This window comes from Protopterus annectens, chromosome 16.part0 (genome assembly GCF_019279795.1).
Source record: "Protopterus annectens isolate FY-2018-M chromosome 16.part0, PAN1.0, whole genome shotgun sequence".
Classification (NCBI taxonomy): Eukaryota; Metazoa; Chordata; order Ceratodontiformes; family Protopteridae; genus Protopterus; species Protopterus annectens.
The window spans coordinates 591599527-591617428 of NC_056750.1; the positions used below are offsets into that span (position 1 = coordinate 591599527).

At 45.1% G+C, this 17902-nt stretch overlaps 2 protein-coding genes across 3 annotated transcripts in view; one reads left to right on the forward strand and one right to left on the reverse strand.

Annotated features, from left to right (window-relative positions):
• DPP7 (dipeptidyl peptidase 7) overlaps positions 1–17902 on the forward strand; it is a 2619404-nt gene that overhangs the window by 1604525 nt on the left and 996977 nt on the right. The window lies entirely within an intron of this gene.
• Positions 1–17902, reverse strand: part of LOC122790859 (kelch-like protein 9) — a 459563-nt gene that overhangs the window by 330002 nt on the left and 111659 nt on the right. The window lies entirely within an intron of this gene.

A 17902-nucleotide genomic window follows, 5' to 3' on the forward strand; every position in this document is an offset into this window, starting at 1 on the left:
AGTCTCTATCAGAGGGGGTAGGATTTTGGGGCAGTAGTAGCCTTAATGCCCTTGGGTCCCTGTGAAATGCTCTCAGGATCCGCAGTAGGATTTTTAAAAAGGAACTTGTGAGAGTCAGGAACCCTGTAATATTTATCAGGTTTTCTGGGAGCAGGAGGTAGAGTGTCAGGTGCCGAACTAGATTTCGAAAAGGCATCATCAACAATGTCTAGTACAGGAGGGATAGCTAAAGAACTGTGCTGGGGCAGGAGTAAGAAATCCCTAAGCCTCTTTTTAGAATCAGAGAAATCCTGGCTTTCCCAATGAAAATGCTCCCTAAGAGTATGCAAGGTTTCACCAAAAGAGAAATCCTCTGGGGGGGGGGGAGCAGAGGGAATGCAGTCCTCTGCATCAGAATCCTCATAGGTAGATAAGGGTAAATCCTGGTCATCAGAGGAAACAGAAATTTCAGAATCCTTGTCAGAAGTATCATAAGCAAATTCAGTCCTAGGTCTCTTAGAGGGGGAAGGTTGACTTCCCCTGATTAAAGTAATAAAGTCTTCAGCCATTCTTATCATTTGTTTTTTAGGCATAGAGGCCTGACCATGTGGTCTGGGCGTCGGTTTTCTAGGCATGGTTCAAGATGTTCATAGTGTTTCACTGCTGCAGTCATTACAGCAGTCATTACACTTGGGTTATCCTGCCGTCAGGCGGTCCCGCAGTTGGCCAGAGTTCCAAAGTCTTGGTCCGGTGTTGGTTGCTGTCGCCTCCTCCCTGACGTCAGTGCATCAGGGGTATATAAGAAGCAACCGACACAATTTTCTTCAGTCTTTCTTGCCACACGGTGCCCAAAGCAAAAGCAGTTCGCAAGTGCCGGTCGGCCAACTCCTGAGATATCATTTTCGATTTTCAGATCCGAAGTCTTCAATAAAGCTAAGTACCCCGTTGGGGAAACTTTTTCTTGCCTCAGACCGATGTCAGTAAAAGTTAATAATTGTATTTCTTGTGGGAAGCAAATACCTCATAAGGATTTTCATTCTTACTGTATTCCATGCCTAGGCCCAGATCACGACGTCACTAGTTGCCGGTTTTGTGCTAGATTTAACAAACGCACTATTAAACGCCGGTTTGATTTTTCTTGCCTTTACTTTGGCCGAAGGTTTAATTATATCATGCCGTCGGAACAACCGATGACCGGAATTCACAAAAAACGCAAATATAAGGATAAGGACAGGCATTCTAGGCCCAAAATTGACTACAAAGCCTCTTCTAGGCCAGTCGCTGGTTCTCAGTGAGGCGCTTTCGCAGCCCTTGACACCCACTACCGCAGGCCGCAACCAACTCCCACGTGGAGTTGCCTAGGCCTCTGGATACTCAAGGTGTTGGGCCTACGGAGACTAACCCTTCAGATGGGTCCGGAGATGTTGAGCAGGCATTGGCTTCTGAGGGTGTTTTCAGACCTTCACAACTTACCATTACATCTACAGCTAAGTCTAAAACAACATTAAAGACAAAGAAGCAAGTACAGTATTCACCTGGACAGGCCTCCATGCCTAAAAAACAGATGCTCAAAATGGCCGAAGACTTAATTACTCTGATCAGGGGTTCCCATCCCCCTCCTGATAAAAGGCCTAGGCAGGATACAGACTATGATTCCTCTGAACAGGCTTCAATATTTTCTGATTCCTCTTCAGACCAGGGATACTCTTTACCCCCCTATCAGGACTCTGATGCTGAAGAATCAATTCCTTCAGCCTCTCCTCCTGAGGATTACTCTTTTGGGGAAACTTTACATACCATGAGGGAGTATTTCGATTGGGAGGGCCAGGATTACTCAGAATCCAAGAAAAGGCTCAGAGACTTTCTTTTACTGCCTCAGCACAGGCCCCTTGCTATTCCGCCAGTGTTGGATATTGTGGACGATGTGTTCTCAGAAACCAGTTTAAATCCAGATTCTTTACCCCCTGCACCAGTCAAGCCAGACAGGTACTACAGAGTACCTGACTCTCACAAATTTCTTTATAAAATCCCTGCTGCTGACCCAGAAACTATTTCCCAGGGTCCCAAAGGGGTAAAGTAAAAATCCAGTTCCCTCTGACAGGGACTGTAGAGCATTAGACAGGTGGGGGAAGAAAGTTTACACCTCTGCAACTTTAGCAGTAAGGGCTTTAAACTGCCAATTTCACATGCTTAAATATCAACAATATTTACTGTCTCAGTTAAAACAGAAAATGAGTACAAGTGCAGAACAACTTGATTTTAAGGAAATGCAGGATTTATTGCATGCAGCTGAACAAGTGGGAAAGCATACTTTGCAATGTGGTTTTGACTCATTAGAAGCTTCTTGTAGAGCAGCAGTTACAGGATCTGTGATTCGAAGGCATGCTTGGTTAAAGGAACAAAGCTTACCAGATCATGTTAAGGCAAAATTATTGGATGCTCCTTTACAGCAAGATATTTTATTTGGTGTTAAGGCAGAGGAGGTATTGAAGAAAATGGAGGATAAGGGAAAATCAATGCAAACAGTGAAGGATTTCTTACAGGTACAGCCACCAAGATTTAGCAGGAATTGGCCTACAAAAAATTGGTCCTTTCCAGTGTCAGACAGGCCACAAAGAGGCAGATACAGACGCCCAAGAGGCAGATCTCAGCCCCAAGACTCTTACAGACCACGACAGTGGGGTGCTTCAACCCCAAAAGGAAGTGAGGACAAGTCACAACCTTACAGGAAACAGTCCCAATGACTTCCCCCTTCCAATGCCAAACTCTTCCCTTTTGGCAGCTCCCTTAGGGGGGAAACTAGCTCTTTTTTCACAAAACTGGCAAGCAATCACCCAAGACAAATGGGTGCTAAATATTGTGTCTCAAGTTTACAGGTTCCACTTTCACACTTTACCAAGGCTAAAAGGTATGCCAAATCTGCCACACAATCAATGGGCATAGGCACAAAAACAAATTACAGTCCTCTTGGACATGAGAGCTATTCAGAAAGTACCACAGCAGGGACAAGGATTTTACTCAAGACTCTTCCAGGTCCCCAGAAAGGACAAAGCCTGGAGACCCATACTAGACCTTTCCACTGTAAGTACTTACCTGGATGTTCCGAAATTCAAAATGTTGACACTACAGCAGCTCCTCCCCATGTTGGGCAAGAAAGCTTGGCTTGTTACTTTGGACGTCAAAGAGGCATACCTGCATGTCCCTATCAGACAAAATTGCAGAAGATACCTCAGATTCATAGCTGGTTCAATGCACTACCAATTCTCTGCACTGCCCTTTGGCTTATCTACTGCGCCCAGTGTCTTCACAAAGTGCCTGGCACCAGTAATTGCATTTTGCAGACAAAAAGGAATTCAAATATATCCATACCTGGATGACTGCCTCATTCAAGTGGAGAGCAAGGACATTCTTCTAAAGCATCTGGCATTTGTAAAAAAGTTAAGTTGTCTAGGGTACACAGTAAACGAAAAGAAATCAAAACTAGTGCCCTCACAAGAGATAATATTCCTGGGTGCCAGCTTAAATACAACAGCCCAGATGGCTTATCTCACGCCAGACAAACAAGGACAGCTGACTCAGTATTTTCAAATGATGGCAACAAAGTCCCAACTCCCTGCAAGAAAAATTCTGCAGGCCTTGGGATTCATGGCATCCTGCATTTTACTAATTCCATATGCCAGACTGCATATGAGGAAATTACAATGGTACCTAAAAAGTGTTTGGACTCAACACTCTCACAGCTTGGAAACAGTAATACCACTAATTCCCTGCCTACAACAGGAGTTTCGATGGTGGGCACAGGCTTGTCACCTCAACAAGGGTCAGCCTTTCACTCTTCCCACAGCCAAGCAGACTATAACAGATGCTTCGGATTACACTTGGGGAGCACACATGGCAGGAAAATGTATTGAGGGCAAATGGACCACAGACCAAATGCATCTTCACATCAATCAAAAAGAGATGTTGGCTGTACAAAATGCCCTAACAGCTTTCAAGGACCTTCTGCATCCAGGACAATTATTATTAAAGACAGACAACACCACAATAATGTGGTACATAAACAAGCAAGGGGGCACTCATTGTTATCCCCTATGCAGGCAAGCCATGACGTTGTGGAACACAGCTATAACTTATCAAGTTCATCTGCAAGCACAATTCCTGCCAGGAAAGAACAATACTCTGGCAGAGGACCTAAGCAGAAACATCATGGATCCTCACGAGTGGAAATTAAATCCACAAGTTTTCAGCATGATAATGCAAAAATTGGGGGGGCCCGGACATAGATCTCTTTGCCTCCCCACCGAATTGCCAACTACAAAAATTCTGCACAAGGACTTATCACACACAAGCATGGAAAGTGGATGCTCTTTCGTTCAGCTGGAAAAGCCTAAACATTTATGCCTTCCCACCACTGCCTCTCCTTTCAGAGGTACTCCTAAAAGCCAGACAAGACAAACCATAGATGATTCTGATTGCTCCAGACTGGCCATGCCAGCATTGGTACCCAATCTTAAAGAACTTAGCTCAAGGTCCACCTTGGATTTTGCCTCAAATTCCACACCTTCTGACTCAACAAAACAATCAGATCCTGCACAGTCAGCTCAAAACCTTATCCCTGGCTGCATGACAGATTCATTAGCCAAACAGACAACACCTCTCTCTAAAGCTGTTATGGATGTCATTTTGGAGACCAGGAGACCTAGCACCAGGAAATCTTACTCAGAAAAGTGGAAGAGATTCTGTGCCTGGAACCAGGCTCAAAGCCTTGACCCTCTTGTCCCTCACATTCCTCAGATGCTACAATACTTAACTGAGATGCTGGGCAAAGGTCTATCCTTCTCAACCATTAAGATCCACGCTTCTGCCATTTCGGCTCATTACAACACAGATCCTCCTATTTTCTCTCATCCATTGCTAAAGCAGTACCTAAAAACATAACACCGCCCCGGAGATCACCAACTCCTACTTGGGACCTCAATTTTGTTTTGGAAAAACTCACTTTACCTCCTTTTGAGCCAGCCAATTCAGCAGAATTAAAATATATATCATGGAAAACTGCTCTGCTATTGGCAATAACCTCAGCACGAAGAGTCTCAGAACTACAGCCACTAATGGCAGTGGAGCCTTTCATCATTTTTCACCAAGACAGGGTTTCCTTAAGAACAAACACTTCATTTATGCCTAAGGTGGCTCTCAACCAAACTATTCACTTGCCAACATTTTATCCGAATCCACAGAATAAAGGGGAGAGAATTCTACATTCTTTGGACATACACAGGCAATTATGCTTCTATTTGGACAAAACAAAAGCTTTCAGAAAAACTGAGCAATTGTTTGTATCTTATGCTGTAAGATCACAGGGAAAGGCTATTTCAAAGCAGACCATTTCAAAGTGGATAGGACATTGTATCCGGTTCTGCTACACACAGCATGGGAAACCTGTACTATCTAACATTAGACCACATTCCACCAGGGCAACTGCAACTTCTACTGCCCACCTTAGATGAGTACCTACCAAAGACATTTTGGAAGCTGCAACTTGGAGTTCAGTGCACACCTTTACCAAGCATTATCATTTGCCTCTTTACTCCAGATCCAGAGCTGGCTTTGCCACTGCAGTGCTGCAGGGCCTCATAGCCACACCTAATCCTCTATAGAACCACCCACCCTAACTCAGCTTTGGGATTCTACCCAAGTGTAATGACTGCAGCAGTGAAACATGATGAACATAGTACAGTTTTGTACCTACCATAAATGTAGATGTTCGAGTGTCTTCACTGCTGCTGTCTTGGTTACCCACCTGCCATCCCCTCTTTCTTAGCTGGGTCTTACCTGCAGCTTTCTACACTTTACTACCTATGTGGTGTATTTGCTGGTTATTGAAGGTTTTATTTTTACATTACTGTATGTTGCGTAAGCAATATGTATTGCCTATCTTTTTGGGGGCACTTGACATCTGGGGCAAGAAAAACTGAAGAAAATAGCGTCTGCTGCTGCTTATATACCCCTGACGCACTGACGTCAGGGAGGAGGAGACAGCATCTGACGCCGGACCAAGACTTTGGAACTCTGGCCGACTGCGGGACCGCCTGATGGCAGGATAACCCAAGTAATGACTGCAGCAGTGAAGACACTCGAACATCTACATTTATGGTAGGTACAAAACTGTATTTTTTAGGCCTTGAAGAAGTTGGCGTCGGTTTAATATGCAAGTCAGTATGCCTGAATACACCCTCAGAAGCCGATGCCTGCACAGCGGCTCCGGACCCATCCAAGGTAAAGACATCCGCAGGTTCCACAGTTGAAGCATCGCACGGCATACCGGACTCCGAATGGGTCTCAGTAGAGGCCTGCGAATCTGAAGTAGTGGGTATCAGGGGCTGCGAAAGCGCCTCAGTGAGTACCGACGAACTGGTGACTGGCTTAGGAGAAGCGTCGTCGCCAGCTTTGGTCCTAGGCGGCCTGTCTCTGTCTTTGTGTTTTTTTGGAATGTTAGTAGTCTGATGGCTTACCGAAGACACATCTGGATAATTGAACCAAGTACCAAAATATTTAGAAGCATAAATATACTGAAGACGAATAGTTCATTGCTTAAATAAGGCACAAAACCAACAGCTAGGTACGTCGTGGTCAGGGCCTAGGCAAGGAATACAGCATGAATGAAAATCTTTGAGGTATTTGCTTTCCACAAGAAATACAATTATTTACTTTTACTGACATCGGTTTAGAGAAAGAAAAAGTTCCCCAACGGGGTACTTAGCTTTAGTTGAAGACTTCAGTTCTGAAACTCGAAAATGAAAATTTCAGGAATCTGCCGACTGGCACTTGCGAACTGCTTCTGCTTTGGGCACCACATGGCAAGAAAGACTGATGTAATGGCGTCGGCTGCTTGCTTTATACCCCTGACGACCTGATGTCACGGAAGATGAGACAGCAACGGATGCAGGACCCAAGACTTTGATAATCAGGCCGACTGAGGACTACGGCAAGCAGATAACCTAAATGTGTTGACTGCAACAGTGAAACACGAAGAACATCTTCACTCTAGTCTTTCAGTCTTTGACTCAAAAACGTTTTGAGCCTGCTAAGTGTGACCTAAAGTTTTTGTTTTGGAAATCTTTGTTCCTGGTAGCCATTACCTCTTCCAGATGAGTCTCTGAGCTGCAGGCATTGTGTGTCAAGAGGCCCTATCTGGTCTTTCATAAAGACAGAGTGTCACTTCTGACGAACCCATCCTTTGTTCCCAAAGTTGTTTCTGGATTCTCCATTAACCAGACCATTGATCTACTAGTGTTTTTTTCCAAATTATGCCAATAGAGGAGACTATTGCCTTCACTCCTTAGACGTACATAGACAATTGAGATGTTACCTAGACAGGACCAAACCTATCCATAAATCTGAACAACTTGACATTTCTTTTTCTGGGTCCAAAATGGGAGAGGCTGTTTCCAAGGTTACATTATCAAGATGGCTGAGGGACTATACGTTTCATCTATTTCCTCCATAATGAACATATGCCAAAGGTTAAAGCTCACTTCACTAGATCTATGGCAACATCTATAGCATTCCACTCCAGAGCTTCCATGGATAACATCTGCGCAGTAGCTACTTGGGCTAAGCCTCATACCTTTATCAATCAGTACAAATTAGACTTGGTCTCCAGAGGGAGAGCTGCCTTCGGCTCAGTGGTACTCAGGAATGTTCTTCCATAAGGACCACCCATGGACCTCAAGGTAGCTTGGGATTTTGTCCCGTCAGTGATGAATGGAAAGAAGATTAACAACATCAGACAAAGAAGTTATGTCTTACCATAATGTTCCATCTGTGTTGTTCATCTTCTTTAATTCTCCACTTCCCGCCCACCTTCCCCCTCCAAAGGCTCCTGGGGGGGTGCTTTGGGTCGAAGTGCTGCCCTAGGGTATATACGCACAAGTGGCCTCGGCTTTACTTCCCTTTCTTAGCAAACTCGATCAGAGGTAACAGGGAGAAGGGGATTCTGGGTTGAGACTTAGCTCGAGAGTTTTTTTGGCTGGCGCGAGATTGGTAATAGGCCGACTGGGTTCCAAGTGCTCGGAACTAAACCCATCAGTGATGAGTGAAAGAAGATAAACAACACAGGTGGAACGTTATGGGAAGACAACTTTTTTTTCTTCTGGTGAAGCCATTCTTTTGTTGATTTGGATGTATGCTTGGGGTCACTGTCGTGTTGAAATGTGAAATTCCTCTTCATCTTCAGCTTTCTAGCATATGCCTGAAGATTTTGGGCCAGAAGTGACTGATATTTGGAACTGTTAATAATTCCTTCCACCTTGACTAAAGCACCAGTTCCAGCTGAAGAAAAGCAACCCCAAAGCATGATACTGCCACCACCATGCTTCACCATGGGGATGGTGTTCTTTTGGTGATGCGAAGTGTTGTTTTTGTGTCAAACATACCTTTTGGAATTGTGCCAAAAAGTTCAACCTTAGTCTCATCAGACCATAACACATTTTCCCACATGCTTTTGGGAGACTTGATGTATTGTTTTGCAAATTTTAGGCAGGCCTGGATGTTTTTTTGTGTAAGAAAAGGCTTCAGTCTTGCAACCCTACCCCATAGCCCAGACACATAGAGAATACTGGAGACTGTTGTCACATGTACAGTGGATATAAAAAGTGTTTACACCCCTGTTAAAATGCCAAGTTTTTTGTGATATGAGCCCACAATAATTTCAAAACTTTTCCCACCATACCAAACACTTTAGTCATAGGTGACTCTTTAGTTTGGCACACTGATGTCCCACTCACCAGGCTGAACAAGTAGAAAATTACAGTCCGCTGCCTGTCGGGTGCCAGGATCCACCACATAATGCATGCACACAAGTCACTCCACAACAAGTACAAACATGACTCTGTCATTGTCCATGTTGGAGTGAATGACATGAGACGTACCTCCCTGGACTACATGAAAAGAGAAATGGAAGAGGTCTCGGATTATGTGGCCCAGGCAGGTATGACCCCTAGCCCTGAGTAGCATCCTGCCTTCGCCCAGAATGATACCACAGTATAAGGACAAAAAATGATTGACTTCGACTAAGCTTTTGGTGTCATTCAAAGGGGATCCAGTATCTGTCTGCCTGGGACAACATGATCGACAGACCACAATGCTTTGCCAGAGATGGTCTACACCTGTTGCCCCTGGGATTCAGGATACTAGCTAAGGCTCTTGCCACCCCTATAGTGCCTTTTTTAGGCAAAGTTCAAAGGACAAAATCATCACCATAACAGGTACAAGCATGCAAAATCTGAAGGTAATGCTACTCAATGCTAGAAGTCTAAACCTCAAAATGCACTCTCTCTCGAGGCACTCCTAAAAATAGAGAACATCAATATCTGTGCAGTAACTGAGACCTGGTTCAAGGCTCCAGAGAGCACCCCTGCAATACCAGGCTACAACTCGTACCACACTTTTCTGCCACCAAACCAGCACCGAAACACTAAAGGTGGAGGAGTGTCCATTTTCACCAAGGATATTCACAACACCAGGCTACTTGCCCAACACAATGCGGCTGAAATTCTCCAAGTGCAGCTAACACTAGGTAAGACTGCAATCCAAATTGTAGCTTGCTGCAGATCCCCCACCATGCCCCAAGATTCTCACTACACCTTTCTAAACATACTGGAAAATATTAAGATACAACCAAACACCCTAATACTGGGTGATTTCAACTACCCTGCCATTAAATGGGAAAACTACTCGTGTACCAAAACCTTTCCCCAGCAGTTCCTCCAATGGGCTGGATCAACTCATCCTTAGTCCCACCAGGGGCTCCAGTACCCTAGACATGGTTATTACCAACATGGGAAATCGATGCTCCATACCTATGGTCACCCCCTCGTTGGTCAGGTCTGACCATAAGCTAATCACCCTTGACATCCACACCCCCCCACACACCCCCAGTAAGGAAACCTTCGTAAAAAACTTCTCCAAAGCCAACTTCATACTACTCAAGTCAGAAGTGGCAAACTTCATGACACCCATGCAGACAGGAACAGACAGTTCGACTGCTGAATCCTACACTAAGGCACTGTACGAACACATCCACTTGTGCATGAATCGTGCCATCCCCAATGGAACCAAGATGCTCTCCTCCAAAAAAAGGAAGCCAATCTGGTGGTCCCTTGCCATAAACAAACTTTACAACAAAAGGAAGAAACTGTTTCAGAAAAGAGGAAAATCCCAGGATGCAAAAAACTCCCTTACCAGCTTCAGTAAGAAGCTGAGATCCTTCATAAAATCCTCCAAAGCTAGTTATGAAAATAAAATTGCCAAAGATTCCATAGACAACCACAAGGCATTCTATAGCTATGTTAAGAATCTAAATGGCAATGCTCAGATCTGGTCTGAGCTACAACAGAATGGCATTAAATATATTGATCACAAGGATATTGCCAATATCCTGGCAGATAGATTCAGTGCAAACTTCACCCCCCTCTCACCCCCTAAAGGGTCCATCTCAATACTGAAAGATTGCCAAATTCCAGTAATAATGATCACACAGGTAAAAAACGCTCTCTCCAAAGCTAAGAAACAGCATCCATGGGACCAGATGACATCCCAGGCTGTGTACTACATGAATTACAAAATGAACTGGCACCTCACATAAGTGTTGTGTTTAAGCATAGCCTCACCTCAGGCTTCATGCCCACTGAGTGGCACACAGCTAAAGTTATCCCACTCCACAAGGGGAGATCCACCTTGGAGACTGGGAACTACCGCCCTATCAGTCTGACGAGCCTGATCTGCAAGGCTGTGGAATGTATTATCATGGAAAATACAGATGTTAAGTTGTCTATCTAGCCTTCATTCTTGCTGGTTGGGTTCGGAGCCGATCCTCTGCTCCAACTCAGCCATCTTAAAAAGCTCGAGAGCTGCTTACTGGCTCGAGGCCCCCTATATCCCATGATGCCTTGCGCTAGATACCTAGATCTCGTTTGCCGCTTCTGCTGCAAGGTTGTTCTACTGGCTCAGGTCGTATAAAACTTTATTATTATCGTTTTTCTTGTCATAAAACTGTTAGTTTTAGTGTAGAATTGATCGTTTAGATAAAACTGTTGTATTGTAGCTAGTCGCTTCCTAATCCTTGTTACTTCTCCTCAGAAACTCGTTTTAATTGGAGAGTTCCCCTCCCCCTTCTCTCCCTTTCCTTACCTCAGAAAGGTTTTCCATTTAAGTTAGAGGATAACCTTTTCTCTCTATCTCCTTTAAAAAAAAAAAAAAAAAAATTCCTTTATTATCACTGTTAGTGTTTAGTGATAGTTAACTATGGTTTTTGTTTGTAGTAGTGCTTGTAGTTTGGTTGTGGTAACTGTAGTGTGTAATTTTTAGTGGTTAGTTACCTTAACCTTTCTGTGTGTGTTTCTTTGTTCCTTGGTTTTCCTTCAGGATGTCCAAGGATCCTAAGCCGTCCAGATTCAAGAAGTGTGACTCATGCTGTCAGAAGATGTCTCTGACAGATGGTCACACTTCTTGTGTTTATTGTCTGGGTGCTGTGCACCTGCAGGACTCTTGCTCGATCTGCCATGCTTTCAGTCCAAGAGTCCTGCAGGAGCGCAAAAACAAGTTGATCCTGAGGGGTTTGCTTAAGCCCCAAGATTCACCGGCCAAGGTTCAGCCCATGAAATTTTCCAAGCCACCTAAACCTTTGGCTCCCAGTTCGGAGCCGTCATCGGGTGAAACTATATACCATTCTTCTCTGCTCTGTCTGGAACCGATGTTCCTCCCTCCCAGTCGGCTCCGACACGTTCCTCGAAGTTGTCTGAGTGTCGAAAAAAATCCAGGTCTCCTTCTCTGGAGTTGATATGTTCGGCTCCGAGATCACCTCTGCTCCAGTCGGAGCATAGTCATCGCTCATCCCACTCTTCTCGGTCCTCAAGACTTTCGGGCCATGACTTGGAAAGATTAGTCAGTAGGCTGCTAAAATCGCAGGCCCTAGCCAAAATGTTGTCCAGCCCCCCTTATCAGGTGTCTGCTCCGTCCATGTCTGTAGATATTCCTCCTCCGACTCGTCCTTTGAGCTCGGAGCCGGAGTTCATTGGGGTTCGAGTCGTGGAACCATTGGCTCCGATACCTTCTCCTTTGGTTCTGTCGTCTGCTCCGATCCCTTCCATGGTACCGTCCCTGAAAGGATCTGGGTGCCGGGACTCCCTCGTCGGCTCCGAGGGGGCGAGTGGCATCGGACCCTTGTCCGACCCAGCTCTCCCCCTCGGGGCTTCGGCTCAGGTGAGCTCGGCTCCCACATCTGCCTCGGAGCCATCCCCCTCGGTGCAGAGAGGGATTCTGGTTTCTTCGGAACTGGAGCCTTCTCTGCATCCGGGCAGGGACACCTTCGAGGCGATGAGGAGTGTACTGGCCCCCGAGTCAGTCCCACGATCGACCCTATCGGCTCCTCCCCCTATGGTGCCTGTGTCAGCCTCGGCCCCTCTTCCAGATCCCAAGCGTGGGGATCCAGTGCTCCAGGACACCCCTTTGGGTGTATCTTCCTCTTCCGAGGCCTCCCCTGATCATTCAGAGGAGCCACCTTGTAAGAGGAAATGCAAGTGGAAGCATGTTAACTCCCCTGAGTCTGTCACATCAGATACCGACTTAGAGGATTCGTAAGGGTCCCCAAGATCCCCCTCTGAAGATGTTTCCTTCTCAGACATCCTTGAGATGCTTAGGCAGAGGGGGAACTGGACTGACCTAAGCCCTTCCAAGGATGAGTCTGTATTCCTGGACGCATTTGGATCCCGACCTTCCACCTCCTGGGTGTCTCTGCCTTTCGACCCACTGATGTCTGTGGTGGCTCGGAAGGCGTGGTCAGCTCCAGACACAGTGGAACCGACCCCCAGAAGACTTGCCAAATTCATTACTGCACCACAGGACAAACAGTTTTTGACTAAAGGTGTCCTTGTTGATGCCATGGTGGTAGCGGTGGCCACAAAGAAGGAGGTGGCAGAAACTTCTTCATCTGTCCATCCCCCTAACAAGGAGTCCAGGATGATGGACAGATATGGGAAGCGGATGTTCTCTTCAGAGACCTTTTCCATGAGGTCCCTGAATTATTTGTGCCACTTTACCCGTCTTCAAAGGGATCTCCTTAAAGAGCTTGGAGATACTCTCCGAGATCCATCAGCTGAGGCAGCCTCCCAGCTGGTGACTCTTAATTCAGTGGTAAACTCCTCCATGAAGCTCATTTCGTATGCAGCCGATGGTGCGAGTAGAGCCGCAGGCACAGGTGTTGCCCTAAGGAGGCATGCTTAGATGCGGCTATGTAACTTTGCGGAATCTTTCAGAGCATCTCTCACCAACACCCCCTTTGATGGTTCCTCTCTCTTTGGATCACAGGTGAAGGACACCCTTACCAGGTGTGAGCAGGAAGGCAAGACTCTCTCTGCCATAGGAGTCTGTTTTTCCACTCCTTCCAGACCATATCCCAAGGGTCAGAAGAGTGGGAAGATGTGGTTCCATAAATCCCAGGGAGCCTTGCCGGACACACGTGGTGAGTTCCCCTCCAGGGGCAGAGGAGGGAACAGTAATAGATGCCGCCCTCGTGGCAGAGGGGGGTTTGCAAAATCAGGGCAGCAGAGAATCCTTCTCTGAGAAGCCCTTCCAGCATCCCTGAAGGGTTGCCCGGCCGCCCACCTCTGGAGGCAGTCGGGGGAAGATTATCGCTGTACCCAAGAGCCTGGCAAGACATAACACAAGACAGATGGGTACAGTCTGTTATATCCGGAGGCTACAGAATTCCCTTTGTTCACACCCCTTTAAGGTTAAACAAGTCTCTTCCAGACGTTCCACCCAATCTAAGGGACCAAGCAGTTCAAGAAGTCTCAAAACTGCTAAGAAGAAGGGCCATCCAGCAAGTCCCAGCAGACCAACAAGGATCCAGAATTTACTCAAGGTTCTTTTTGGTACCAAAAAAGACAGGGGACTGGAGACCCATTCTAGATCTCAGCAGACTGAACAGGTCTGTACAAAGAACGAAGTTTCGGATGGTCACGCTACAGTCCATTTTACCCTTCCTGGGTCAGAACAATTGGATGTGCATCAAAATGGACAGACGCTCCAGAAGATTCCTTCACTTCCGGCTGGGAGCCAGCCATTATCAGTTCAGAGCTCTGCCCTTTGGTCTCACCACAAACCCCAGGGTGTTCAAATGTATGGCAGTAGTTACTGCTCACCTGAGACGGCAAGGATTCCAGGTGTTTCCATATCTAGACTGGCTCCTCACTGCTACCACCAGGCATCACCTTCTGCGAGCCAGAGACTGCACTATCGAGACTTGCTCCAGGCTAGGTATCACAATAAATTTTGAAAAGTCTGCATTGTCGCCCTGTCAATCTATCACCTTTATAAGCGCAAATTTAAATACCAAAGACATGTCAGCGAGCCTTCCACCAGACAGGGTATTAGTGATTCACCAACATGTGAAGGTTTTATTAGCATGCAAAAAAGCTCCAAGCCAAGTTTGTCCTCCAAACTCTGGGTCTTATGGCAGCAGCGATCATACTTGTCCCTCTAGCTCGTTTTCACATGAGGATTCTTCAGTGGCTTCTGTTCACCCAATGGTCCTTCCAGCAGCTTCCCATGTCTTACATGATTATGATCACACAAGCATGCAAGGAGCACCTTGCGTGGTGGATGGTCTCCACATCAGTGTCCCGCGGCAGACCATTTGTACTCCCCACTCCAGTTGCTACGGTGACCACGGATGCCTCCCTAATCGGGTGGGGGGGGGGCATTATCAGGGCAGAACAGTCCAAGGCACCTGGCAACCTCATGAGTACCATCTGCATATAAACGTCTTGGAGATGAGGGCAGTGCTCTTAGCGTTGCAACTCTTCAGGACTCTCTTCCTACCGGGACCATTGCAATTCAAACAGACAATATGTCAGTAGTGTGGTACATCAACAAGCATGGCGGAACCAGGTCCTACCCCCTATGTCGAGAAACACTCAGACTCTGGCAGTGGGCGATCTCTTCCCAACGGTTTCTGATCACAACGCACATCCCTGGGAGGTCCAACGTCATAGCAGACAGGCTGAGCAGAGCAATTCTCATGCCTCACGAGTGGTCTCTGAATCAGGTAGTTGCGGACCAAATCTTCCACAAATGGGGCCAACCTTGCTACGACCTTTTTGCAACTCCCTTCAACAGCAAGTGCAGCAGCTTCTTCTCTCTCCTTCCACTTCCCGGACATTCCCCCAGAGACGCTCTAGTCCACGATTGGCCTCAGGGACTTCTTTATGCATTCCCTCCTTTTCCCCTAATCCCGAAGCTAATACAGAAAGCTACCGTATTGGGCTGCAAAATGATCCTCATTGCTCCTTACTGGCCTCAACAAATATGGTTCCCGTTCCTGCATCGCCATCTTCTTGAGCAGCCTTGGACTCTGGACCTAGTTCCAGACCTTCTGATTAATCAGTCGGGCAGGCTGCACCAATCCCTACGATCTCTCCAGCTCACTGCTTGGTTACTCCACTTCCAACTTTAGCCAGGCTTCCAGATATCTCCCCCTCTGTGCGTGAAATCATTTTGTCATCGCACAAGTCTACGACTAGAAAAACTTATGCTAGTAAGTGGAAACGTTTTTCTTCCTGGGCAGAGGCTAAGAGTATAGACCCCTTTTTAGCCCCTGTACACCACATTTTGGAATTTCTTGCAGAACTCTTCCATGCTGGGTCTGCTTCCGCTACGATTAGAGTTCAGTTAGCTGCAATTTCAAATTTTCACATTGGCCTGTCGGAAAACAATATCATGTCTCATAAGCTATGTAAAGCCTTTCTCAAAGGGACCACTCTGCTCAGGCCCCCAGTGAGAGATCCTCCACCACCGTGGGATCTAAATTTGATTTTAGCTTCTCTAATTTTGCCCCCTTTCGAACCTGCAGCTTCTTGTTCCTTGAAGTTCTTATCCTGGAAAACCCTTTTTCTGGTAGCTATTACTTCAGCCAGAAGAGTTTCGGAACTTCAGGCTCTTTCTATCCGTCCTCCGTACCTCGTGTTCCACAATGACAGGGTTGCTCTCCGGACTAATCCTTCCTTCCTTCCTTCCTAAGGTTTCTTCAGAGAATAACTTAAATCAGTCCATAGACCTCCCAGTGTTTTTTCCTAACCACTCCAACAGGGCGGAATATAAGTTGCATCAGTTAGATGTTCACAGGCAACTACACTTTTATTTGCATAGAACTAAGGACATTAGAAAATCGGACCAACTTTTCCTGTCATGCTGTGGGTAAACAAGGTCTTCCAGTCTCCAAAGTAACCTTATCCAGGTGGTTGACTTCCATCATCACATATATATATATATCAGTAGACACAATCGGGAGGCAGCGAAACAAAGCAGGAGCTATAGTACTCTGTATATATATAATCCACGTTTATAATCCAATAGCTAGCAAAAAACAAGCCACATTCCTCTGCAGTAGCTGGTAAAAAGATTTATTTCATATTGAGTAAGCGCTTTCACCTAGATGGCTTCTTCAGACTCATACAAAATACAACTTTATTAAATCATTTAAATAGCATTCTAGGCGGGAAATTAATCAATTAAAGCAACTAATTGTCACTAAAAACACTCACTAAATAGTAAAATGGTAAAATTGCATATAAAATACATATGAATTAATGATTAAAAATGTATACATATAATAAATATATGTTAGCATATATAAACATAATAAGTGTATATAAAAAAATTACCAGATACCAATGTATGGGGGAAGTATATCTACCTAATGACATTATTAATGGGCTTTCAGCCTTCTCATTTTAAGAAAAGGTTTAACTGATAGCTTGGCATTAATACCTGGGGGTATATCTGATCTAAATTTCATGATCCATGTATTTTCCCTGCTTTCTGTATACGTCCTTATATCTCCACCCCTAACATTAGCATCAATTTTCTCTATTATCCTAAAACTAAAAACATGACTGGGGCCAAACTCTAATACATGTCTAGCTAAGGCATTACTCTTATGCATCATCCTAATACTATAAAGATGTTTCCGTATGCGGTCTTTCAGACAAATATTAGTCTTCCCTATGTAGAAGGATGTGCAGGCTAGGCATGTAGCAAGATGAACAATATTACTAGATGTACAATCTCCATTCACTTTAAAAAAGTGTCTATATTTAGTAACAGGATGTATGAAAATGGCATTAGATTCTATATGTGAACAAAAATTGCATTCACCACAACTAGAAGTCATGTAGGGTTGGGCAAGGGCATTGTCATTCTTTGGATGTTTGTCACATAATAGCCTTTTCAGGTTTTTCTTGTTCTTATATCTAAAGTTAGGAACATCACCTAACTTATCTCTAACTTGTGGGTCAACCATTAAAACATTCCAATGCATCTTAACTACATCTTTAATATTTCTAACGTCTTGGGTATAAAAAATAGAAAATGCCTCTTTATTATAGTTAGTTTTCCTATTATTGGTCTCCATTGAATCAGTAGTTATTCTATTCCCAGAAAAATATGTTGCTGCAACGCTCAATCGCATATCACATAGGTCATTCATCCCTTTACAAATATCATCTGTATTATAACCTCTTTGTAGAAGCCTTTGATTGAGTTCTGCAAGATCACATTCAAATCCAGTGGAGCTCGGATTGTATCTCGAAACCCTCATAGCCTGTCCCTTTATGATATTATTAAAAATGTATGGTGGATGCATGCTTTGGCGATGTAAAAGTGTATTGATGTGACAGGGTTTTCTAAACACACCTGTATTAATCAGCCCATTAGGTAGTTTCTCTACAAACGCATCCAAAAATGATATCTTTGTATTAGACACTTCATGACTAAACTTCAGATAGTCAGTCGAGGAATTCATTTGTCTAATAAATTCATATAGAGCATCTGTGGAGCCTCTCCATAAAAAGAAGAGGTCATCCAC